Below are 25,842 nucleotides of genomic sequence, written 5' to 3'. Positions count from 1 at the left end.
AGAAGTGGCTATTCTCTTTTTTTATTTGTAGGAGTTCTTTATATGTCCTATATAGGAGTTCTTTGTTTTTATATTGAAGATATCTTCTTCAACCCTATGGTTTATCTTTTACTCTCTTAATGGTATGTTTGGATGGACACAAATTCTTACCTTTAATGTAGTCTCATTTATCATTTTTAGCCCTTTATGGTTAGTGATCCATGTGACCTGTTTAAGAAATCTTTGCTTACCCCATGATCATGAAAATATTTTTCATATTCTAGAAGCTTTATTATTGTTGTATCTTTCACATTTAGGTCTTCCATCTACCTGGAATTGATTTTTGTGTATAGTGTGAGGTAGAACTCAAGATACATTTTTCCCTATAATTGAATATTTTGTTGACCCAGGGCCATTTATTGAAAAGATAATTCTTCCCCTACTGCTGCAGTGTCACATTTTTCATAAATTAAGTGTCCATATGTAGTGGTTCTTTTTTGAAGCTGTTCTCTTGTGTTGGCCTCTTTCTTGGTGGTCGTGCTGGTACCACAATGTCTTCATTACTATATTTCTATATATTAGGTTGAAACATATGAAATTGTTTTTGGCAATTTTTTGTATTTGTAGATCATCAGTTTCTGGCAATTTCATGTGGTTAATCTAGTAGTGAGTTTTGATATCCAGTAGCTTAAGTTCCTCTAATTTGTTCTCTAAGATTGTCTTGGCTATTCTTGGCTCTTTGCATTTTCATATAAAATTTAGAATCAGCTTTTCAGTTGAATTTAGAAAGAAGAAACCTACTAGGATTTGCTTGGAGATGTTCGATCTGTAGATCTTTTTGGGAATAATTGACATCTTTAAAATATTGAGTCTTCCAGTACATGGTAAATGATCGTGATACAATGCTGCCATTTATTTAAGTCTTTAATTTTTCTCTCTCTCTCTTTTTTTTTTTTTTTTTTTGTGAGGAAGCTTGGTTGTGAGCTAACATCCATTGCTTGATGAGTGATGTGTAGGTCCACACCCGGGATCCAAACTTGTGAACCCTGGGTTGCCACAGTGGAGCTGGTGAACTTAACCACTATGCCACTGGGCTGGCGCCTAATGTTTCTCAAATTTTTTTGGTTTGTTTTCTATATAGTGGTCATGGACACCTTTCCTTAAAATTATTCCTAGGTGTTTTTAAAAATACGATTGTAGGTGATCTTAAAAAAATTTATATTTTTCAATTGTTTTTACTAGTGTGTGGAAATACAATTGAATTTTAAAAAGTTACCTGGAGTTCGACAACCTTGCTAAATTCATTTAATTCTAAAAGTTTATTTGGGGCTGGCCCCATGGCTTGGTGGTTAAGTGCTTGCGCTCTGCTGCTGGCGGCCCGGGTTCGGATCCCGGGCGCACACCGATGCACCACTTCTCCGGCCATGCTGAGGCCGCATCCCACATACAGCAACTAGAAGAATGTGCAGCTATGACATACAACTAACTACTGTGGCTTTGGGGGTAAAAAATAAAATAAATAAAATCTTTAAAAGTTTATTTGATTTTTTTCTCTATATAGCTATGTTTCCTGCAAATAATGGCAGTGTTATTTTTTTTCCTCTAAAATCCTTATGCTCTTAATTTTTTTTTCTTGGCTCATTGCACAATATTGGTTAGAAATGGCAATAGCAGACAATCTCATTTCTACGTGATCTTAAGAGAATGACAATAGCAGAAAGTCTCATTTCTACCTGATTTTAAGTTTGTGGTAGGGTTTTTTTTGTAGATACTCTTTGTCAGATAAAGGATGCTCCTATCCTGATTTGCTGAGAATCTTTTTTCCAGAGGCTTTTTTGATTCGATTGAGAGAAGAGCTTTTAGTTTTTTTACTTAATCTGTTGATGTGGTGAATTATATTAATAGATTCTGCTAATGTTTAATTAGCCAATTTAGTTCAAAATGTATCTTATATATTACTGGACTTTGTGTGCTAATATTTATCTTAGGATTTTTTCATCTATGTCAGGGTTTAGCAAATCGTGGCTCACAGTCAAATTCAACTTGCTGCCTATTTTTGTATAATCTATGACCTAGGAGTGGTTTCCACATTTAAAAATAATTGACAGAAAATCAAAAGAAAAATATTTCATGACAGGTGAACACATGAAATTCCAATTTCAGCATCCTTAAATACAGACACATTGCTTAATGTATCATCTGTGGAAATTTTCACACTATAATGGCAGTGTTCAGTACAGGCAGTTCTTGCTGTGCACAGTTGTTTGAGACTGTAAAAATGACCATGCTGGGTGAAGCTGCAAAGGAAAGTTAATAATCTTTAGGAAAAATTACGATTGTTCTGTGACCTTTAAAAACGTTAAAAGCTCTCTTGTCTGTTATAAATATATGGGGAAATGAAAAAAATAGGAAAATTATTATTTGGTATAGTACAAGGTAATTTTTATTTATTTATTTATTTATTTATTTATTTATTTATTTATTTAGTGAGGAAGATCAGCCCTGTGCTAACATCTGCCAATCCTCCTCTTTTTGCTGAGGAAGACTGGCCCTGGGCTAACATCCGTGCCATTTTCTTCCACTTCACATGGGACACTGCCACAGCATGGCTTGACAAGTGGTGCGTTGGTGCGCACCCGGGATCCGAACTGGCGAACCCCGGGCCGCCATAGCGGAGCCTGCGCATTTAACCGCTTGTGCCACCAGGCCGGCCCCAGTACACTGCAATTTAAAACATTAGAAACATTGAGAATTAAAATGTTTTATTCATTTGTAAAAATTTTATCAAGAGTAGTTTGAACAGTGCCAGCCTTCCTCTTTTCATCATATAACTTATGATATGGAATGGGCATCTTTTCTATGCCTTAGCAATTGTCATACTTCTTTGTAAGTTCAGATCAGTTTCCAACATTTTATCCTTTCTGCTTTCGTTTCTTTCTTTTCTTTTAAAGTGAAATTTCTTGCCAGCGTCACTTCCTCTGGGACATCTTCATCTTTCCACCAAACCATTTTCCTTTTTTACGTAGATAAACTCACTTCACTAAGTTCCGTTGGCTGCATATCCAGTCTTTTGAATGGTGGTATTGTCAGTATTCCCACTGTGAGCTATTTTTTCTGTAACTCCATTTACATTTGATTTGAAGTTCACTGCCAGTGTTATTACTTTTTGGTTCTTTGTTGGACTTTCATCTTTGTTGGCCAGTTCGCTCTTTCAATTATCCATTTTTTTAAAATGTCGCATGAGTTTATCAATGAGATGAGGAGGCAACGCAACTGTTTGTGCATGAACTGAATAACAGATGCACAGTGATCAGTCCCCACAGGCTTTGAAAGAAGTGACGTCATAGGTCACTGATCTCAGTGCACACCTGCTATTTACATAGCGATTTGTGGACTGAAGAGTTAACAGCAAATTTTGTACTTCATGCAATTACTCACAGTTAGTATACCGTGGTAACTGAAACTTGAACTGTGTTGTTGGGGGACTGGTGTTGTTTAACTAAACCGTGGTCACTGAAATTCGTGCACATTAGAACCTTGCAAAGCAAGGATTGTCTATATTTGTGACAGAGATTATATGGGCCATAAAGTTTAAATAGTTTACTGACTGGCTCTTTACAGAAAATGTTTGCTGATTCCTGATCTAAGTTTATGAGTTTATTTTTACATATAATTTCCATTATTGTATTCATCTTGTCTAGTATCAGGGGTATTTTATCAGTAATTGTATAATCAATAGCAAATACCTAAAGCACATGCAGTATTTCAGCCACTATTTTAAACATTTTATATATTAACAGATCCAGAAGTAGATAATACTCTTACCTCCAATTTACATATGAGGAAACTAAAGCAAAAAGCTTAAGAAACTTGCCCAAGGTCACATAGATACTAAGTAGTAGAACTCAAATTTGAACCTCTGACAGTCTGAAGTGAATCTGGGCCTCTAACTACGTACTACATTATGCTTATATTAGCCTCATAAAATGAGTTGAGGAGAATTCTTTTTCTGTTTTCTAGAGTTTGTGTTAAATAGAGTTGTTGCCCCTTGAATATTTGGTAGAACTCCTGTAAAACCCTTGGGTATGTATGTATGTGTGTGTGTTTGGAAGATTTTAAAATATTGTTTCAATTTCTTTAATTGATTTAGGACTATTTAGGTTTTCTATCTATTATATTTTGGATCAGTTTTTGTAACATATGTTCTTTTAGGAATTGGTCTTTTTCATCTGGTTTTCAAATTTGTTGGCGTTGTTGTTTATAATCTCTTTTTCCCCTCTGCTGCGTTATAGCATTGTTCTCTTTTTGTCTTCCTAAAATTGTTCATTTGTGCCTTCTCTTCTCTTTTGGTCAGTCTTGTCAGAGGTTTGTTAACTTTATTGGTCCTCAAAGAGGAGTTTTGCTTTGTTAATCTCTTTTTTTGTTTCTTTGTGCTTCATATTTGTTCATGATTTTCCTTTGGTTTTCTTCAAATTTATTTTTATGTAACTCTTAAGATGGATGCTTAACTAATTAATTTCATCCTTTCTTTTCTAATATAAGCACTTAATGCTGGAGACTTTTCTTAAGTTCTCTCTTTAGGCATATTCCACAAGCCCTGGTATATAATATTTTTAACATTCAATTCTAAGTGTTTTTTCATTTCTATTATGGTTTTAACTCATAGGTTATTTGTAGTGTGTTTTAAAATTTCCTAATACATTTAAAAAAATTCAGGTTTTTATTTCTAACTTATTTATGATATGTTTCATAAATGTGGATGTTACAATAGTGATTTTAAAAATTTGAGACTTGCTTTATGTCCTAGTATACACTTATTTTAAAAATAAATGTTCTGTGTGTGCTGGAGGAGACAGTATCTTCTCTAGTGTTTCTGTATTTCATTAGCTGAAACTTGCATATTGAGTTGTTCAAAGCTTGTATATACTTACTAATTTTTGTCTACATGATGTGTCGATTACTGAGAGAGGTGTATTAGTGATATCCCTCTGAAGGGGAGGAAGACTATCCTCTACCCACTCTGAGTCCTTTCTGGCTGGTCTACAAATTAAATGGACATGAGACCGAATAGCAGGAGAAAATCAAACAAAGCTTTATAACATGTACATGGGAGAGACCTAGGCAAACTGAGTATCTCAACAAATGGCAGAGGTTTTCACCTTAAATAGCATATTCAGGTAAAGACAAAGGAGGATTTTGGGGGTTGGGGGAGCCAGCTATGGGAGATTACCAGAAAGCACAGTAAACAAGAGTATGCAGATTTAAGTCCTTGCTTTCAGCACTGCTAAGAGTTTCTAGAGATAACGTCATACCCCCATCTTCCTGGTACAGAGAGGGAGATACCTTTACAAATGGAGATTTCTCTTACAAATGTAAATGTCTCTTACAAAAGATAGCTTCTGCTTTTACTTGGAATGGGCTTAGCAAGGACCCTCGCAGTCTGTTTATACCCAGAGTAGTGGAGGGGGCGAGGTCAAAGTTTCTTTCAGAGAAAATAATCAAGGTAAAGAGACATATTTTGAGGTGGCCAATTCTGATCTCCCATAGTCCCGCCTTTGAAACTAAGAAGTTTCACAGTCTTTCACAGTCCTTTTGAAACTTAAAGAAGTTTCACAGTTCAGAAGCTGAGTTGGTAGATTATTCTATCTCATTGAACACATTTCTTAGTCCTGATAGTAGATCAGTGCAGTTAGGTTCATTTTAGAAGACAATGATGCAGGTGGGCTCCCAAAGTTAGCCCTACATTGTGGAAGCAAGCAGTCTGGTATTTAATAAGAAACATTTCTATGGAAACAAAAGAAAAACAAGGTTAATGGTTAGAGCAAATTATAAACCAGTTTCTGAGCTCAGAGGATAGCCAGTCAGGAAGATTTCTAGATGTCAGTGTCAAAGCATCTTTTGCAGCTTAAAATGTCTCTGATGATGTCATCAGTTAATCTCTCTTAAGTTTATATCAAGTCCTCCAGCTTCAGTTTGCAGGGCTTCAGGAAAAAGGGCAGGTTCAGTTCTCAGTGATTCCAAAGGAAAATGACAGAAAAAAAACCCAAAAACATTAGTTTGGAGATTTGTAGCCAGATATTTCAGGAGACTAGAAGAATTCAGGATCCAGTCCAGTCAACAGATATAAAACAAAAACCTGAAAGACAATTAACAAAACTAGGATCTAATATCCACAAATGTGTACTATAGTTTTTCTCTCTAAAATCATCCTTATTCTTTGTAAAAGCCAAATTAAGACTAACTGGCTTGCAAATTAAGTCTAGTTTCAATAAATTTGGCCCAATTATTTACATAAGTACAGCAAGAATAGCATTTGGTCATACAGGCTCTTTTACATCTGCTTTGCTGGAACTTTTTATAAGGAATCTCAGATTGAACTTCAGAGGCCTCTCGAGGCCAGGAAAGCCAAGCCAAGGATTTTGTCATTAGACTTTGCCTGTAATACCTTTATTTTGTATTTTTTATTTATTTATTTTTTTTGTGAGGAAGATCAGCCCTGAGTTAACATCCATGCTAATCCTCCTCTTTTTGTTGAGGAAGACCGGCTCTGAGCTAACATCTATTGCCAATCCTCCTCTTCTTTTTTTCTGCAAAGCCCCAGAAGATAGTTGTATGTCATAGTTGCACATCCTTGTAGTTGCTGTATGTGGGACGTGGCCTCAGCATGGCTGGAGAAGCGGTGCTTCGGTGCACGCCCGGGATCCGAACCTGGGCCACTGGTAGCGGAGCGCGAGCACTTAACCACTAAGCCACGAGGCCGGCCCACCTGTAATACCTTCAGATTTGGGTGAGTTCCTCTCTTCTCCAGGTCTCCCAAAATATTGAAGTTCCTTGCACCTGCCAGATAATGACATTCCTTACTTATCCAGTAAGTGTTTTTTGGAATGCTGTACATAAGGTACCAGGCCAATATTTTCACGTGACTTTATTCCATAAAGTCCAATCTTTATCTCTCAAAACCTGTCTTGTCATGTCTGAGTTTATATGTTTTTCTCAAATATAATATTCCAGTCAAAGCTTTGGTAATATAACCAGTGTTTCCAATTGTGTCCTGTTACAAGGATAACAGTTTTTATTGAACTTACGCAAATAACTATATTACCATGAAAACAATACTCACTCACTAAGAGTTGCCAAATCCTGGAGGGATCGGGTAAGGAGAAAAAGATAAATGTTTCAATTCTGCTTACAAAAGTATAATTTACCAAATTGCTATAAGTCATAGTTAGCTTAAGAGAAAAGAGAAAAAGTTTTCCTTAAATCTGAAAACAAAATATTAAAAACTCAGCAATTACAAACAAAAGTCATAAAAATTATAATCATCCTCATCAGTTCATTCAGTCCAATGTTATTGACTCTTGATCTTAATCTTGTTAGCAGTTTTATGAAGTCAGTTTCTCCATTAGAGTTCTGTAAGAACCCAGTTCAGTTTTATGATCTGAAAGTTGGTCAGAAACCTATATTTTAGAGTAATTGCCAAAGTCCTTTCCATGAATTTTTCTGAAGATGAAACGTATTTTGGAAAAGCATCAGAGCAAAGAAATAACTGTCTGTAAACAACAGAAGACTTAGAAATGACAATTGACAAAGAAGCTTGGTTATTTTTCTGACACACAACACTTTAAGATAATAACTAGAATTATGACTGATAACCAGGACAGATCAGAATTCTAGGAATGTTAAATAATTTTTTAAAACATTTATATCAATAACATTTACCCACACAATATCATAGGTCCCTATGAAACAATGTTTAGTTATCCATTTAACCACGGTGACAGCTAAAGATTTTCAGGCAATTGCATAAAATTGAATAGCTGTACGAAAAACCTTAGCACCTGTGATTTAAAGACCTGATAAAACAATATAGGAAATTTATTTTGATAAAACACGAAATTCCTACCCTTCTGGTAAACTACTCAAAGAGAAGACCTTTTTTTTTTTTTTAAATTAATTAATTAATTTATTTTTTCCCCCAAAGCCCCAGTAGGTAGTTGTATGTTATAGCTGCACATCCTTCTAGTTGCTGTATGTGGGACGCGGCCTCAGCATGGCCGATGAAGCAGTGCGTCGGTGCCGCCCGGGATCCGAACCCCGGGCCGCCAGCAGCGGAGTGCCCGCACTTAGCCGCTAAGCCACAGGGCCAGCCAAAGAAGACCTTTTATAATCTCATTACCAAGAGCACACTAAAAGTTCAAGAAAATTATTCTTTTAGAGAGAGAAAAAAACCCAAATTCTAATTTTGTGCCAGCTTACTTTTGACATTAAAACTTATTTACTTAATTGGATTGATTTTAATCTTAGCCAACTTGACCACGTACAATTTTGAGGTGGCCAGTTCTGATCTCCCACACCCCTGTGAAGGAGGCCTCATCTATTTCTCATTACTTTCAATGTTATGTGTTTTTAAATAGTTGTGTTGTTAGGTACATCCAAGTTTAATATTTAATATTGGTAAATCTTAATGAATTAAACTTTGTGTCATTTTATTTTTACTAATGGTTTTTTGCTTAGAGTCTATTTTGCTTGATATTTATATACCTGCACCAATCTGGTATGCCTTTTTGTTATACAGTTGAACCTTCTGTAGTAAATGCTTCTGCTGCCCTGTGTAGATTCCCTTTACCAGCGACTACTCCCCACCACCCCGCTGCTGTGAGTGTTAGCTGCCAAGGGCTGCAGCAGATAGAAGCCACCTGCCCCAGAGATGCATGGGAAGTTATGCCCTTCCCCTTCACATAGTCCTTAGGCCTGATGAGGGTTACAAAAACCTGGCCCCCTTACCTCATGGTGGGACTGACTTTGTGGTGCAGTTGTGCTTCTATAGCTTCCCAGAGGGGAGTCGGAGGCTAGACTTCAGCTGAAGCCAGAGTTCTGTTTCTCCTCCCTCCTTTACAGGTTTCTCCTGAGGGCTCTCCGTCAGTAAATCACTTACATAAGATTCCCTGTCTCAGGGGCCCCTGCAGAGGCATAGTGGTTAAGTTCACATGCTCCACTTCAGTGGCCCAGGTTCACAGGTTTGGATCCTGGGTGCAGACCTACACATCGCTCATCAAGCCATGCTGTGGTGGCATCCCACATAGAAAATAGAGGAAGATTGGCACAGATGTTAGCTCAGGGCCAGTCTTCATCAAGCAAAAAGAGGAAAGTTGGCAGCAGGTGGTAGCTCAGGGCCAATCTTCCTCACCAAAAGAAAAACAAATAAATAAGAGACCATCTTAAAAAAAAAAAAAGAATCTCTGTCTCAGGCTCTACTTCTAGTAAACTGGATCTAAAACACCTACCCTCCCTGCAAGGGAGAACTTGATCTCTTTCTAGTGCTGAGTTTTACAAATCTTATTTTATATTTCATTTTAGTGAACTTAATCTTTAATGTATTAGGTAGATTGTTGATTAATTTAGTAGCTCTCAATTCTGTGTGCCCTTCAGAATCAACTCTTAAAACGTGAAATTGCTCAACTTTGTCCCTGAACAATTCTGATCCAGTGGCTTTTCACTTTTGACTCAGATCTTTACCTCTATTTCAGGTAAAATGTTAAAAGTTATGTTAATAACAACTTGAAAGATTCCTTTGACTTTTCACTTTGTTCAGTTTTCACTTAATAGTATTATTTTTACTTGTAGGCTTTTTTCCCCCTCTATTTGAAAGCACCTGTAAGGTACTTTTATGTTAAAGGTCACTAAGGTCATTCTGCAAAATGCCTGCTAAGTACTCCCATCGAGTTTATGCCTTCCTCTTTCCTCTCAGAAGAGCTGAGCTACTGTACTCCAAGGCTGATTCTGTGCTTAGGACCAACAGTGGAAGAGCCAGGAGAGTCCTTCCAGGAGGGCAAACGTCAACCCCAGCAAGAGAAGGCTGGTGTCATGATGTAGAATAGAGCACACCCAGCAGGATGAGTATGCATTTAATGAGAGCCCACCAGGTATCACTTTATTATACTAGATGCCCAGGATAAAATGTGAAAAAGATGCTGTCCTTGCCATCTAGGAACTCAGAGTACGAGGGGGACTCTGGAAGGGACACACATTGTAAATAAATAACTATAGAATTATCAACACAAATCCCATCTACTCTTAGTTCTACCTTCCATTTTCCTTCACTTTCACTGATATCTTATACAATAAAATATGGCATACTGTGGCTCTGAACTTCAGAGAGAAACTTCACTTTGCTCGATGGAGAGATTTTTCTTAAAATGGTTCTCAAAAGCTAAGAGCTGATCAAGTGTGAATATTCTTCCTTTATCCAATTTCCCCAGCACTAAGTAATCTTAAAATTACATAATATATTTATTTTATTCTTTGACAGAGACATGTGAGCTGATACTAGAGAGATTTAGCATTTTAATAATTATAAAAGTTTTAATATTTATACATCATGATAACATGATGGTGGTAGCTGATCTCTTGAACAAAAAACTGTTTGTTTTTGCCACATTACATCATGTTGTTGTGCTTTTCTAAAAGCAGAGAGCTATTTTTATTGCTCTGCCTAATAATGATAAGATGACCAGCGTGGAAAGCTGGCTTATATGGTTACTCCCTTTTGGCTTGCTTTCTGTGATTGCTCTGGCACAAGCTATGTTTGGAAGGTAGAAGAAATGAGGTGAATATTCTTAATTAGCAATGACCCTTCAACCTTGAATCTGTTTATTTTTTCTCCAGTTCTGAAGAGTTTTTGTAGTTTTGGCACCTCTGATTAATTTCAGATTAGACACGGTTTTTATTAATTTCTCTCATATCATTTTAGAACTGTTTAGCTAGCCCCATTGTTTTGTTGGTTTTTGTTGTTTTGGCCCATCTTCTGTGTAAAGTAATCCACTAAGAGGAGATATACGCATCTCTTAAACGTGGTCCTTCCCCTTTGTTTACAGGAGCTGCTGATATATACAACAGTACGGATCAGACTGTACTGTCACAATAGAAGTACAGATGATGTGTTAGTTCTGAATGGCACTGGGAGAACAGATTCTAAAAAGGAATCATAGAAAAGGTGACATATTTGATGTGGATCTTGATTTCAAGACTGACGAATGAGAAGGGAGTGAAGAGAATTTGAAATGTGGAGAGCAATATGAGCATGGGTATACAGTGATGATAATGTCAGTGGTATGCTTGTAAAATGGCAGCTGGTCCCATGTGACTAAAATATAGGAGACCCTACATGGAAAACTGCTGATGGTTGTGGTGGGTGATAGGACTGGGTCTTCGAGGTTTGTGTGGCCTTGATATCACACTGAGGAGTTTGGATTTTTTTTTAAAAAAAAGGGCATTGGAGTCCTTTTAAATCAGCTGGGATGTTTTGCTGTTCAGGACTCTTTCCAACTGCTTTCATCCTTTAAGAAGAAAAAGTAGGGCAAAACAATCGATTTTGAAGTATAGTGATGTCGTTATGTCAGATAATAGTGGAAACTATAAAATTCCAAGGTTTTGCCAATTTTGTCACACCCTTGTTTTTGTTTATGGTGTTCCATGGCTCTCCTCTTAGCCTAATCCTTAGTCTTAGCTTCATTTATAAGTGACTTGTTTTCTCTGGTTCTTTTTTTGTCATCTGTTAAAGAGGAAATTAGATCCTAGATTATTTGAACTGGTGTTTTTAAAAAATCCCTTAGAGATCTTAAGTGGTTAGAAATAATTTTTGGGTAGGTGTAAGCAAGCAGACTCTGAATGTTTTTTTTTTTTTTTTTTTTTTCTAATTTTTTGTTTATTGCAGTAACATTGGTTTATAACATTGTAAAAGTTTCAGGTGTACATCATTGTACTTCTATTTCTGCATAGATTACATCATGTTCACCACCAAAATACTAATTACAACCCATCACCACACACATGTACCGTTTTTTCTTATCTTAATTAGACTGTGGAAGAATAAGTGGGATGAATGGTAAAGTTTTAAAAAAAACTTTGTCTTTTTCAAAATGGGGCATTAATTATTAGTGAGAATTACCATAAGATTCGCTTTTTTTAAAAAATTGAGGTAAAACTGAAGATTTGCTCTTCAGAATGGTTATAGCAGGAATGTAAGTGCTGTGTCATTGTCGTCTCTTGTTTTGGCCCGCATAACCAGACTTCAGCACATCATGCTGTCTGTATCACATGGCTAACAGTGGGAGGTATCTAGTGTAGATTATTCTTCTTAGAGAAATAGATTTAAATTCACTTGGACATAAATGTGGCAGGCAGGTGCCTGTTTAGAGATCCAAAATGCATTCAATCAGAACTGAACACAAGCTGCCTGGATAGTTCCTGTAAGTAAGCTAGGCTTTCAGCCTTGTGCTGCAAGGTTTTATGTATGTGAATATGTGTGTGCATGTGTATGCAGTGTTTTTATATTTAGAGGGCTCCCTAAAACAGCAGTGGGAAAAGGAACTCGTTGTTTTTGGGATTAAATGGAAGTAAAATCTATCAGTGTGCTTTTTCATATCAGAATGTCACTGGGAGATGGCCTCAGCTATTCTAGTAATCAAGGACTCTCTCCTGTTTCTAATCCTGTGATGAACAAGACAAATGGTGGTTATGAACAGAACCCTGCCAAGCCTGGAAATTCCATCAGTTCGTAATAGTACAGCTGTTGTCCTTCAAGTGTGTAGGAGGCACCTGGGGGTGGAAAATTAATATATTCTACAGGGGATTTGGAGTTTATTGCTCAGGATAGTCAAGATGTTGCTGAGTTGTCTGTTGCCATTTGCCAGTCTGGTTCTGGGGAGGAGCAGGAGAAATTCAGGTTTGCCTCAGGGATCATATGTGCCTGTGAGCTGTGTAATATGGTAGCTGATTCCTCTAGAGGTCCTCAATAAAGATTTGGTTTTACTTTGAATGAAGTACCATTTTGACTGAAAGTATAAATCAAGGTGTTCTAGTTAAATTAAAAACAGAACACAGCCACCAGACAAATAAGGTTCAGCTTCACATGTAATAGGCCTCTGAAAGAAGTACATTAAAACAAATCTGAGGAATAAAGAACCAGTTTAGTAACTGAAAGCTTGCTTAGGCAAACAAAAAATCTCATATTGAATATGAAATCTTTATGATGCAGGCTGTACTTCTAACCATGTCAGGTTATAGATGGTCTCTGGGACTGGCTGGGATGCTGGGTTTCTTCCAAGCCTGAGGAAAAGGGCACTGCATTTTGGCCACACCACTCTAACTAGTGTCCTGGGATAGCAGCTTAGTGTCGGCTTCAGAATTCTCTGTCATTTAAATCAGTCATGCAAAAAAAGTATAGAAGAAAATATTAGCCTTAGCCTACATATCTTTACAGTTCTGTGTCTTGTCTATTACTCATCCCTCCACACCCACCCACCCACCCACCCACCCAGAAAAAACCAGGACAAAATATCAATCATGGAGAAAATTTAAGTGAGCATTATTAGCAGTCTCTTACCTTTAAAAATTCTTATTTTTTGTTTGTTTGTTGTGTGGTTTTTGTGTGTCTGTGTGAGGAAGATCAGCCCTGAGCTAACATCCATGCCAATCCTCCTCTTTTTTTGCTGAGGAAGACTGGCCCAGAGCTAACATCCCTGCTGATCTTCCTCCACTTATGTGAGACGCCACCACAGCACGGCCTGACAAGCCTTGTGTCGGTGTGCGCCCAGGATCCGAACCTGGGCCGCCCGCAGCGGAGTGCGCGCACTTAACTACTCCGCCATGGGGCCAGACCCTTTAAGAATTGTTATTAAACATTCACTTATTAAATTGGTTATTTGGAACTCAGAGTGCATTTCCCTTAGTTAAACAATGTTATAAATGATAATTTTGTTTCTTAACTAGTCCAGGTTACTAAGAAGCAAATTTCTTCCTTTCTTCTAAAACTGACAGGAGGCAGTATTTTGAAAGATGTGTCAAGCTTGCCTTTGACATTGTGTGTGCATACCTCCCTTTCTTTTACCTCCTAGGGCCTTTGGGCCCACATACCCTCTCTCTGCTTTGATACCTTATCCAGATCTGCTTTGTTCCCTGCAATGTTCCATGTTGCTAAATTATTTTTCTCCCTTTCACACTAAAACCAAAAACTCAGTCACTTTAAATGGAACTTATCCCTGGGCTTAGGAGGAAAGCTACTGGGTAAGAACTAAATTCACATTAAGGTGAAATGGTGGTCCTTGTAGGGTTGTATGTCCGCCTACAACCTTTTAAATTGTCAAATAGGATTATATATATATGTATATATTTTTTTTTGAATGAAATGAAATAATGAAAATGAATAAATGAAAATATTACAGCGGTTATGAACAGTGTCTTATGTGTTGGTGGGAATTAGGCTTCTGTTCTTCCTTTTCGTGAGTTTTCTTTCTCCACTTTAGCTCCAAAGTAGCACCTGTGGTGAGGGGATTGGGGAGTAGAGGGAGGGCAGAGGCAACAACAGGGCATTTGCAAACTAGATTGTGAATTTCTCATCAGACAAAATGAGCACAGATCCCAAGTGAGTGACTATAGATAAAACTGACCTAAAATTTTCAATAAGACTTCTGGGAGCTTAAAAAGTTGCCCATATATCTGTGTATTTAAATTAGATATGAACACTATTTAATCTGTATAGACCTAGAAAATATTTTTAGTTTGGTAATTCCAGATCTAAAGTAAACCATACAGCAGAGAAGATGCCTGTGACCTCATCGTATATTTTTATTTACTTTTTGTGAGCACATAGCTATTAATAGTAAGAGTGTAGTCAAGAGACTGAACTTCTGTTCTATGCTTCATCATCATGTCATGTCATTTTCTCTTGCCTAGATTTACTTATTTTCAAAACCCTTCTCACCAGATAGTTTCACTTCAGCCATGTAGTCTCAATGAAAGATCAGATGTCCAAAGTACTGTGCTTGAAAACTGTGTGTTCTCTTGGTGCCTGGTTAAATAATATGGGGCTTATTTTTTGGCAGAGTGGTGTCAAGTCTCCTTTGATGTTAGCCAGCACTGGGTGGAGTTTCTTAAACTCCAGTCACATTTGCTGAAGCCAGGGCACTGTGCACTGGTGAGTTTGTTTTTAGTCTCTCCCTTTGCCAAAAAGCTTTTGCCTTTTAATAAATATGAACCCAGTTATAACTGAGAGTACTTGATATACGAAATGATAGTCACACACTCACAGAGGATCTATATGAAGTTTGTTTATTTCTAACTTAAGTGATGAAACTGAGTTATAAGTACGTAGCTTATAGAGTAATCAACCTCAGGAATCATTTAACATACCATTCTCATTTTGCAGATTAGAGAACTCGGCCCTAGAAGGTGACTCACTCAAAGCCACAGTAAGATCAGATTAAACTAGTACTTCAGCGAAGTGTAGAAACTTCTGTACCCAGCTTTCTTTTCTTGGCTCCTATTAACGAATTCATTTAAAGTTAACTTTATTATCTATATGAATAGAAGAGGAGTAATATAAATAGTCAACAAGAGAGAAATTTTTTTTTGTGTGTGTGAGGAAGATCAGCCCTGTGCTAACATCTGCCAATCCTCCTCTTTTTATGCTGAGGAAGACTGGCCCTGGGCTAACATCTGTGCCCATCTTCCTCTACTTTATATGGGATGCCGCCATGGCATGGCTTGCCAAGCGGTGCGTCAGTGCACTCCCAGGATCCAAACCGGCGAACCCCCGGCTGCAGCAGTGAAGCGTGCACACTCAACCGCTTGTGCCACTGGGCTGGCCCAAGAGAGAATTTTTTAAAAGTGGATGCTTCTCTTTGTATATTTTGGAGATTAACCCCTTATCAGATGTATGGTTTGCAAATATCTTCTCCCAATTGTTAGGTTGTCTTTTCGTTTTGTTGATGGTTTCCTTTGCTGTGCAGAAGGTTTTTAGTATGGAATACTACTCAGCCATAAGAAAGGATGAAATCCAGCCATTTGTGACAACATGGATGGACATTGAGGGTATTATGCAAAGTGAAATAAGTCAGAGGGAGAAGGTCAAATACCGTATGATTTCCTTCATTAAGTAGTAGGTAATAACAACAATAAACAAACACACAGAGACAGAGATTGGATTGGTGGTTACCAGAGGGGAAGGAGGGAGGCTGGAGGGCGAAAGGGATAATTCGGCACGTGTGTGTGGTGATGGGTTGTAATTAGGATTTGGGTGGTGAACATGATGTAATCTGTGCAGAAATAGAAGTATAATGATGTACACCTGAAATTTATACAATGTTATAAACCAATGTTACTGCAATAAACAAAAAATTAAAAAAAAAAAAGTAGATGCTTCTTGGGGCCGGCCAGGTGGTGTAGCGGTTAAGTGCGAGCACTCTGCTGCTGGCAGCCCGGGTTCAGATCCTGGGCACACAGCAAGGCACCGCTTGTCAAGCCATGCGGTGTCCCATATAAAGTGGAGGAAAATGGGCACAGATGTTAGCCTGGGGCCAGTCTTCCTCAGCAAAAAGAGGAGGATTGGCATGGATGTTAGCTCAGGGCTGATCTTCCTCACACACACACAAAAAAAGTAGATACTTCTCATTCACAAGGGGACATTTTTGGATCATCTTGAATATCCAGATTTGAGAATAACACTGTGTCTATCCTTTTGTCCATAAAATAACATATCTATTTTAAGGCATAACTGAATAGTAAGTGACCTTAAATGATTCTGTAAGTGTGGGATGAAATTCATTCATGAATTTATTAAAATCAATTTTGGAAGACTTGCAGAACTAGTTTAACAAATCTGTAGAACACTTAAGGAATATATTATACTTGTATGTGTTTTAGAATAGAATAACTATAAAATTGAATAATCTTCTCTTTAATCTATTGAAAACTGGGGCTTTTTGGCAAAAAGCCAGTACTTTCACTTCTAACACAACACTAACATTCCCTTTACAGGGTCATTTTCCATAAGTAGATTTTGTGTGTGTGTGTGTGTCTGTAAATCATACTTCTATTTATATGTGATGACAAGAAAAAAATAGCTAAACTATTGAGATGCAGATGCTGGGTGGTTGGTTGGCTAGATGAGCCAACCAGAGCCAAGTGACCTTTCCACTTTCTAATTGTCTAATTTTCTGTCAATTTTACCTTCTTAGGCTGAATTTAAGCTGCTGTTCATATTCCATGAACCACATGTCATCCCAGGAAGTGGTTTTTGAGGTTGGGGTGGGATGGAGATTACAGTGGATAAAAAACTGCTCCTTGAGAATCTGCACTCAGATAAATGAGGTTTAAAATGTATTGCTGGTTTTGTCTGCATTTTCACCTGTGTCCTAAATTAGGAAAAGTTTGAGCAGATTGTGTGAAATGTCATAATTGTATATTTCTGGTAAAAATAAATCTATTGGGCTCTTATTGTATGTTGTTAAGGATCCTTCAGATGTCCTTTCAAGTTCTCTTTGACCATGAAACTGTTTAATCCTAGATATCCTTTATTGTTTTTGGTTCAAAACAGCTTTCAAAGGCTAACTGGTAATAGTAGTTATCATAGAAAAGAGAAAAGCAATTAATTTTTATGGAACCATTTGACATTAGAATTTGTCAGGCTTTAAAAAGTTCTTTAATGAGTCATTTGTCAGCATTTTCCCTGGCAAGATCTAGAGTGACAATAATACTTTATATGTGAAGTAGTCTGGGTGGTGCAAAAAATAGGACTTCCCGCCTATATTCGTGTGTTATTAATGAGTTATAGGTGTGCCACTCAGTACTGATGACTATGATAGGAACATTTAAACAACCGTTCAAATATTCATAACAGTTGAAATTATATTTGAATTCCTATTTGTATGGTTCCTTCAGGAAAGCCCCCTGACTTCTGAATTCAATAGAGGTTATTTTGGTGTGTGAGATGGCATTTGCTGCTGTATAACAGTTCTGTCATGCTACAGGATTTCTACCCCAACCCCGAATCAAGTTTACCCCCATTTGGCAGCAGAGTTGCTGGCTTTTGTCTTCAGCCCAACACTGGTAAAACTATAATTCTTGCTGACTAAGCTGAGCTTGGGGTGGGATGGGGACTGGAGCAGCTCTAGACAAGAGGACCACAGACTGTCACTCTTACCCAAAACTCAAGCAAATTTCAAGAATTAAAAGCTTCTCAATTTGTTTTCTGCAATTCATTGATTTCCAGTGCCTTGAAATGGCTGATCTTGACAATTTTGTCCAATTTTATACTTATTTTTTGTGGAGAGGATTTATCAACTTCTTCATGAGACTGTAACTGAAATCCCTCCGTGTGTGGTGTTTTGTTTTGTTTTTTTTTTTACTTAATTTGCTCTTTTCATTATTTTTCTTCTAATAGACTGAGTAAATTAGATTTAACTTTGTTATAGTTATTAGATATTGCTAAATAGAATTAATTTTAATTTTTTTCATTATTGTTTTTTATTTACGTATTTATTTTTGGCCTTAATGTTAACAGCCAAAGTGTGATTTTTTTTTCACCCCCCTGGGGTATGGCTGGGGCATCAGCATTTTTTTTTTTTAATTGATGTTTTAATAGTTTATAACATTGTGAAATTTTGGGTTGTACCTTTTTGTTTGTCCATCACCATATACATGTCTCCCTTCACTCCTAGTGCCCACCTCCTACCCCCATTGCCCCTGGTAACCACAGTACAGTTTTCTCTGTCCATGTGTTGGTTTATATTCCACATATGAGTGAGATCATACAGTGTTTGCCTTTCTCTTTCTGGCTTATTTCGCTTAACATAATACCCTCCAGGCCCATCCATGTTGTTGCAAATGGGACGATTTTGTCTTTTTTTATGGCTGAGTAGTATTCCATTGTATGTATATACCACACGTTCTTGATCCAATCATCAGTCGAGGGACACTTAGGTTGCTTCCACTTCTTGGTGATAGTGACCAATGCTGCAATGAACATAGGGGTACATAAGCCTCTTTAGATGGTTGATTTCAGGATCGTTGGATAGATTCCCAGTAATGGGATAGCTGGATCATAGGGTATTTCTATTTTTAATTCTTTGAGGAATCTCCATACCATTTTCCATCGAGGCTGCACCAGTTTGCATTCCCACCAGCTGTGTATGAGGGTTCCTGTTTCTCCACATCGTCTCCAACATTTGTTGTTTTTTGTCTTGGTGATTATAGCCATTTTAACGGACATGAGGTGATATCTTAGTGTTGTTTTGATTTGCATTTCCCTGATGATTAGTGATGTTGAACATCTTTTCATGTGCCTATTGGCCATCTGTATATCTTCTTTGGAGAAGTGTCTGTTCGTTTCCTCTGCCCATTTTTTGATCGGGTTGTTTGTTTTTTTGTTGTTCAGTTGTGTGAGTTCTTTATATATTATGGAGGTCAACCCCTTGTCAGATATATGTTTTGCAAATATTTTCTCCCAGCTGGTGGGTTGTCTGTCTTGATTCTGGTTCTGTTTGTCTTGTAGAAGCTCTTTAATCTGATAAAGTCCCACTTGCTTATTTTTTCTTTAGTTTCCCTAGTCTCAGTAGGTGTGGCATCGGAAAAGATTCCTTTATGACCAATGTCAAATAGTGTGTTGCCTATGTTTTCTTCTATGAGTTTTATAGTTTCAGGTCTCACCTTCAGGTCTTTGATCCATTTTGAGTTAATTTTTGTGAATGGCGATAGCAGATGGTCCACTTTCATTCTTTTGCATGTGGCTGTCCAGTTTTGCCAACACCATTTATTGAAGAGACTTTCCTTTCTCCATTGTATGTTCTTAGCTCCTTTGTTGAAAATTAGCTGCCCGTATATGTGTGGTTTTATTTCTGGGCTTTGAATTCTGTTCCATTGATCTGTGTGTCTGTTTTTGTACCAGTACCGTGCTGTTTTGATTACTGTTGCTTTGTAGTATGTTTTGAAGTCAGGGATTGTGATGTCTCCAGCTTTGTTCTTTTTTCTTAGGATTGCTTTAGCTATTTGGGGTCTTTTGTTGCCCCATATGAATTTTAGTATTCTTTTTTCTATTTCTGTGAAGAATGTCATTGGGATTCTGATTGGGATTGCATTGAATCTGTAGATTGCTTTAGGTAATATAGACATTTTAACTATGTTTATTCTTCCAATCCACGTGCATGGGATGTCTTTCCATTTCTTTATGTCATCATCGATTTCTTTCAATAATGTCTTGTAGTTTTCATTGTACAGGTCTTTCACCTCCTTGGTAAGATTTATTCCTGGATATTTTATTCTTTTTGATGCAATTGTAAATGGTATTATAGCCAAAGTGTGATTTTTGGTAGAATTTTATAAGACTTATTTGTTTTGGGAAATTAAAAAAGTTTATTTCCAAAAAAACACCTATAATTTAATCTATTTATTAAAAGGTATTGTAAGCTTTACAGACTCAGAAAATCGACCTTTCAAAACAAATTTTGTTTGTACATGAATACATAAATAATGTTTATATTGAGTTTTTAATAAAACTTAATTGAATTAAATGAATCAATATTTTATGGCTTCCTGTTTTTCTTACTGCATGCTTACATCCATGTAATTTGTAGTAAATTCCTAAGAATGTAGATAATCTAAGTTTCTCTTTTGAAAGATTGATTTTACAAAGCTGTGAAAACCTACGGTGCATTTAATTGTTACAGTTTTGCATTTTCCCACCATAATAGACTATTTGCACAAGACAAACTCGAATACTAAGAAAAAAAGTTTGTTGTAATGATTACTGAGACAGGAGGTTGAAGTCTCCATGTATATTTGTGGATTTGTTTTTTCTCTCCTTTTATTTCTATCATTTTTTATTGCATATGTTTTAAAGCTCTGTTGTCACGTGCATTATATATTTAGATTGTTATATCTTCTTGATCTTCTTGATGAACTGACCTCTTTATCATTATGTAATATCCCTCTTTATTCCTGGTAATATTGTTTGTTCTGAAGTCTAATTTCTCTTATATTAATATAGCCACCTCAGCTTCCTTTTGATTAGTGTTTGCTTGGCGTGTCTTTCTCTGTCCTTTCATTTTCAACCCCCTTTTTCTTTTATCTTAACGCTTTTTCAGTGTACAGTTCATTGGCATTAAGTACATTCATATTGTTGTGCAACCATCACCACCATCCATCTTCAGAACCCTTTTCATGTTGCAGAGCTGAAACTCTGTACCTATTAAACAATAACCCCTATTACCTTCTCTCCCCAACCCCTGTGAACCACCATTCTACTTGCTGTCTCTATGATTTTGACTTCTCTTAGTATCTCATATGAGTGGAATCATACAGTATTTGTCTTTTTGTTATTGGCTTATTTCACTTAGCATAATGTCCTCAAGGTTCATCCATGCTGTAGCATGTGTCACAATTTTCTTCCTTTTTAAGGCTGAATAATATTCCATTGTATGTATATACCATATTTTATTTTCCCTTCATCTGTCCATGGACACTTGGATTGCTTCTGCACTTTAGCTGTTGTGAATAATGGTGCTCTAAACATGGATATACAAATATCTCTTTGAGACCCTGCTTTCGGTCTGTATATACCTGGAAGTAGAATTACTGGATCATATGGTAGTTCTATTTTTAATTTTTGAGGAACTGCCATGCTATTTTCCATAGCAGCTGTATCATTTTCCCTTCCTACTAGCAGTACACAAGGGTTCCAATTTCTCCACATCCTCACCATTTCTTTTTTATATTTAATAAAACTTGGTTTCTTATAAACATTGTATAGGTGGGTTTTGCTTTTTTGTGTTTTTTAATCCAATCTGAACATCTCTATCTTTTTTATTTATTTATTTTTTATTTATTTATTTATTTATTTATTTATTTTTATTGATGTTTTAATGGTTTCTAACATTGTGAAATTTTGGGTTGTACATTTTTGTTTGTCCATCACCACATATATGACTCCCTTCACCCCTTGTGCCCACCCCCCACCCCCCACCCCCCACCCCCCACCCCCACTGCCCAGGTAACCACAGTCCAGTTTTCTCTGTCCATGTGTTGGTTTATATTCCACATACGAGTGAGATCATACAGTGTTTGTCTTTCTCTTTCTGGCTTATTTCACTTAACATAATACGCTCCAGCCCCATCCATGTTGTTGCAAATGGGACGATTTTGTCTTTTTTTATGGCTGAGTAATAGTCCATTGTATATATATACCACATTTTCTTAATCCAGTCGTCAGTCGAGGGACACTTAGGTTGCTTCCACTTCTTGGCTATGGTGAATAATGCTGCAATGAACATAGGGGTGCATAAGCCTCTTTGGATTGTTGATTTCAGGTTCGTTGGATAGATTCCCGGTAGTGGGATGGCTGGATCATAGGGCATCTCTATTTTTAATTCTTTGAGGAATCTCCATACCGTTTTCCATAGAGGCTGCACCAATTTGCATTCCCACCAGCTGTGTATGAGGGTTCCTGTTTCTCCACATCCTCTCCAACATTTGTTGTTTTTTGTCTTGGTGATTATAGCCATTCTAACGGGCGTGAGGTGGTATCTTAGTGTTGTTTTGATTTGCATTTCCCTGATGATTAGTGATGTTGAGCATCTTTTCATGTGCCTATTGGCCATCTGTATATCTTCCTTGGAGAAGTGTCTCTTCATTTCCTCTGCCCATTTTTTGATCGGGTTGTTTGTTTTTTTGTTGTTCAGTTGTGTGAGTTCTTTATATATTATGGAGATCAACCCCTTGTCAGTGAACATCTCTATCTTTTAACTGGTGTATTTAGACTATTTATTTTTAATATGATTATTGATATGGTTGGATTTAAATCTGTCATCTTGCTGGTTGCTTTCTATTTGCTCTGTATGTTCTTTATACTGTTTTTCTGTCTGCTTTTGGATTAATTGAATATATTTTATGATTCTATTTTATCTCAAATATTAGCTTATTATTTATATCTCTTTTTAAAATATGTAAATTTTTAATGAGAGAGTATGAGGAGGATTTTCTTGTATTTGAATTCATATGCCCTCATAATCTTGAACTTTATTAGCCTAAATGTCTTACTGATATGGCAAAATTATCAAATAAAAAACAGTGACAAATAGGGCCGGCCTGGTGGCCTAGCAGTTGGGTGCCCGTGCTCCGCTGTGGTGGCCCAGGGTTCGCAGGTTCAGATCCCAGGTGTGCACCGATGCACCACTTGTCAAGCCATGCTGTGGTGGTGTCCCGTATGAGGTAAAGGAAGATGGGCACAGATGTTAGCCGAGGGCCAGTCTTCCTCAGCAAAAAGAGGAGGATTGACATCAGATGTTAGCTCAGGGCTAATCTTCCTCACACACACACACACAAAAAAAAACAAAAAACAGTGACAAACCATGCCTGAACCTCACTGCAAGTGACCCAACTGAAATAACAAGAGATTCTTCCTTTTCTGAGTCTCTGCAATTTCAAAATACGAAGCAAAATTCTTATATTGGTTACGTCAGTATGGGATCAAGTTCAAGAAACTATTAACAAGATCATACTATTTATACCTAAAACCAAAATGCTTCACATAATTACAGAATTACTTATTATTTAGCTTGCTTGGAAATTGCACCTCATTTGAGACTAATATTGAAGCAAAGAAAATAGAGAAGGTACCACCCTGAATAATGCTATTAAGTATACACGTTTAACAACCTGTCATATGATAGACAACTTTAGTTAATAAAACTTTTGATTACAAATTACCAAATCTGTTCACTTTAGTAACTGTGTTTAGTTTCTAAACAAAATACTGAGGATAAAATATTTCAAGTGATAAATGAATAATTCAAAACAAGATATTACAGACATATTGCTTAAGTTTGTGTATGGATGGACATGTGGTGGCTATTATGACAAGAAGGTATAAAAACTTGAGCATCAGAGTTCATGCTCAAAACCCCGAGATTTAAGTACTATAATCCTTTGTTTTATTCACACAGAAGCTCTCATGTAAAAGTTGGACCATAGATATGTACTCCACATTAAATAATGCTATCAAAATGGTAAATCCAATCAAATCAAAGCCACTCTAGTCCATTTGCTTTCAACTTTACATGTGACACAGTGGGATCAGAATACCATTCTGCTGTTTGAAGTGCATTGGCTGTCCAGGGCAAAATTTTAATAGTTTATTAATTTAAAAAGAGACTTCAAAGTTTGTATAGGAATGATTCTGTATATGTTTATTGAAAGATAGTTAATGACTTTAAAAAATGGCCTTACTTGACATTTTTAAGACATAAAATGAACTTAAATTACTGGGACTGCAATGACAAAGTTTATGGCTTCCAAGCAGAAATTCAGTTTTGAAAAAGTGAAGTTCTAAATGAATCACTAGTGATATTTAGCCCTTCTTACTTCTTTAGGAGTCAGATTTTATTAAAATTAGTAGTGTAATATCTGTGTATGCTTGAATCAAACTTCATTATTTTGAAATACTAGATATTAAGAAGGATATGATTTGGAACTCATTAGCATAATCATGGGAAATTTAAACATCACCTGTGTTTTAAGAAAAGGAATCAGAGAAAAAGCTCCTTCTACCACTCTTTTGTATGATGGGACAATCTAGAATTTGAAAAGATCATCGTTTAAAAATCTTGAACAGGAATTGCGGTAGCCATTTCAAATAGGAAACCTGATATAAAAAAGTTAAGCAGAACAAGCCATGATGGCCTAGTGGTTAAAGTTTGGCGCACTCTGCTTCGGCGGCCAGGGTTTGGTTCCCAGGTGCAGAACCACACCACTCATCTGTCAGTAACTATGCTGTGGCAGCGGCTCACACAGAAGAACTTACAACTATACACAACTATGTACTGGGGCTTTAGGAGGGAAAAAAGGAAGAAAAAGGAGTAACAACAGATGTTAGCTTAGGGCATATCTTTCCCTGCAAAAAAAAAAAAAAAGTTAAGCACATGGAAGCAGGCTCAAATTTATCATTAAAATTTTTGAAAAGATTTTATTTGCAACTCCATACAAATTCAGTACTTAATGTCTCTCCAAATCTTGGTATTTTATTTTAACTTATAATTATATAATATAAAGAATATGTAGTGTAGTGAATGTTTTCACCAAGCCTGTATAGATATCAACAAACCCTTCCAGCATTCCCTGTGCTGGACAAATGTTATCTTTTTCTTTCTGGGCACTTGCCTAGAAGAAGTAGGTCTTGCTTCTGGGGTTATCCCCTCTGTACTTTTGTGTAGTAGAACTGAGTTTATAATCTATGCTAGTCTGGTTTATTATCTCAACTTGGTTTAAGCCTCTATGCTACTACTCTCATACTTTCTACAACATTGAAACATACAGCAAAGCCTTTTAGGTGTTGGACTTGGGAGTTGAGGATGGGATGGCTTCTGATTTTTCAAGGTTCTAGAAGTGTTTGCCTTGTGCATGTTTTGTAATTCTGGCGGCTTCACAGCTTGGTCCTGTGGGGGAAACTAAAAAGAAATAATGATTGAAAAGGGTCGATGACTTTCATGTTTGTAGCACAGGATAGTATAAGTGGGAGGAGGAGAGTGTGTGGGGACAGAGATGAAGATAGAATGACTGTATTCCTTGCTGTGTATTTCTTTTTCCTTAGTACATTTGTTGGTGAGAGGTGGACAGTGGAGGAGTTTGAAAGGAGAGCCTGAGCATTAAGTGGCCGTAGTTAATTTTGGCTTTTTAAAATTTGGGTTGAGGAAAGACTGTGTGTATTAGCTGAGATTCTTTGGTTGCAAGCAACAGAAATAGATTGACTAAATTAAACTAATTAAAGATTTATTGGAGGTCGTTCACTTAGATTTGAGGAGGAAGACAACCAGGGCAACTGAACAGTTGCCACTTGTGGGCCTTTCTTCCAGGATGTAGTCATGAAATGATTCTTTTCTGATCATTCTCTTCCTGTTTCTGATTGATCAAACTCTGGTCACGTGCCTAACCCTATGGGGGTGGACATTGGTGTGTACGGGGGAAGATAAGGAAGAATAAATTTCTGAACAGGCAGAAGCAGTAATCCTTACACTGTGCAACTAAGGATTGCTATTT

The 25,842-nt window shown here is 36.9% G+C and overlaps 1 protein-coding gene across 13 annotated transcripts in view; it reads left to right on the top strand.

Annotated features, from left to right (window-relative positions):
* The window catches only part of MAP4 (microtubule associated protein 4), a 197,379-nt gene that overhangs the window by 46,253 nt on the left and 125,284 nt on the right, over nucleotides 1-25,842 (top strand). The gene's annotated exons all lie outside the window — the stretch shown is intronic.

Source organism: Diceros bicornis, chromosome 2 (assembly GCF_020826845.1).
Source record: "Diceros bicornis minor isolate mBicDic1 chromosome 2, mDicBic1.mat.cur, whole genome shotgun sequence".
Classification (NCBI taxonomy): domain Eukaryota; kingdom Metazoa; phylum Chordata; class Mammalia; order Perissodactyla; family Rhinocerotidae; genus Diceros; species Diceros bicornis.
This window is presented reverse-complemented; position numbering and strand designations above follow the sequence as displayed.